Here is a 1896-nt window from a genome sequence, read left to right on the forward strand (position 1 = left end):
TATTTTATTATGTTCTGGATCATTTAACGGTTATCTTAGGGTAATTATAGTGCAAATGAAACATGACACTGAAGATATAATTAAACTACTCATGTAGTGATTATAATAACGGTTGGAAAGAAACAAATCTTCAGACAAACTATAGGAATATAGTCTCCATGAAAACAAAGATGAGGATACTTATCCACTCCACTGTACCTAGAGACCTAGTAATAGGAAGTTTGCTATTTCATGATAAAAAATTCATAAAGGAACAAGGTACTCACAAGACTGTATTGCTGAGAACCAAACAGTTGATATTCTGATCTGTAGGAGACACAGATCTAACTTAATAAACTGCTGGTCTTATCGAGGTTTTAACATGGTCACAGACCATTACTTGGTGGTATAAAGAATCAGAGCCAGGATATCAAATATTCAAAAAACCAAGAGAAAAATGATAGAGAGAATGGTGACATTCAAACTGAAGGATTCATAAATTAATGAATGTTATTATCAGAAGTTGAATGAAATTTCAGTGAATAGCTGGTTAGAGAGTACATTAAATAAGCAGTGGAATACCCTCTATGAAGTAGTGTCAGAGAAGGCGAGGAAAACAGTAGGATTGGAAGAATGAACAGTACAGTCTCCCTGGTTTGATGCAGTGAGGTCTCCACAGATACCAAAACTGCGACCTATATAAGCAAGGTTCTGAATCCCTACAAGTACTGAAAAGAAAGACATCCTTGTCTTCAAGCAAATAATCCTCCACCTCAGATTCTGACCATTTAAGGTGACTGAGAATTGAAGGAGGAAGAACAGAGAGATCTACGATTTGTATGTGGACATAGATTTGATGAGACACATCAAGCTTGGAAGACTGTTGAGCTGGACAATTCACTAGTATACCAAAAATCCCTTAGCAAAAGGCTCTACTAGCTGAACAACCAAAAACACCCATGTCTGGCAACTGACTGCACAAGATAGAATTATTTGGCAAAAACTTATCGAAGAGCCCTAGAATATCTTCTTATCTGTAGTCATACCAAAAGGTTAGTCAGTCTTTTTAAGCTCCTAAAATATTATATTATTTTAAAAAAAATGATATAATTAACAAAATAAAAAATAATTTATTGCAAACAGTTAACACATCACTCAATAAATCCCCGTCTGAAACATTGTTGATAGACCCACAAGGGGGGGAGAGAGAGAGAGTTTATTGTTCTTGAATTATTTACAATTTTACAATAAACCATGATGCTCTGAGACTACAGTGTCTCATTGAGCAATTTAAATTATTCACGTTTCTGGGTACAATATAAGTTTTTTGAAAACAAGTACAACAGATAACTAAAAAAGAAAAGAATATTTTTAAACATGTTAACTTCTTAAAAAAAAAAAAAGAGATAAAATAAGAAGAAAAAAAAGAAAAGGCTAATGAAATAATAAGAATGAAATGAAAATGTATCCCCTCTGGGAATATTAGATACATAAAATGATACTATAAATACGAGTTAATTACAAAATAAAATCCTTCTTAAACAAAAGAACAAAATTAAATAAATCAATGAATAATATTCATATCAATGAATAATATTCATATCAATGAATAAAAAATAAAACAAATAACATTCTTCTTGTTATAACCAAAATAAGATTTAAAATATACTACCCAATGTTGATTAAACAAAATAATCTTCTTGTAAATTCGAAGTTATTAAAAATATATTTTTTTCTAAAAGTGACAAAACAAAATTGCATAATTTAAAATCCTTATGAAAACTATTGAATAAACAAAAATAAAAAAAAATATATATATATATTTTTCTTTTACATACACATATATATTTTTATATATGCAAAATAATCACCAAATAACATTTGGTAAAAATAGCAATCCAACAAAATGAAGCAGAG

General features: G+C 29.8%; 2 protein-coding genes across 14 annotated transcripts in view; one reads left to right on the forward strand and one right to left on the reverse strand.

Moving 5' to 3' along the window:
* Positions 1 to 1896, forward strand: part of DNApol-eta (DNA polymerase eta) — a 113450-nt gene that overhangs the window by 84511 nt on the left and 27043 nt on the right. The window lies entirely within an intron of this gene.
* LOC106687405 (uncharacterized) overlaps positions 1 to 1896 on the reverse strand; it is a 24046-nt gene that overhangs the window by 13446 nt on the left and 8704 nt on the right. The window lies entirely within an intron of this gene.

The sequence above is a fragment of the Halyomorpha halys genome, unplaced genomic scaffold, assembly GCF_000696795.3.
Source record: "Halyomorpha halys isolate HHAL.00 unplaced genomic scaffold, Hhal_1.1 Scaffold961.1, whole genome shotgun sequence".
Classification (NCBI taxonomy): domain Eukaryota; kingdom Metazoa; phylum Arthropoda; class Insecta; order Hemiptera; family Pentatomidae; genus Halyomorpha; species Halyomorpha halys.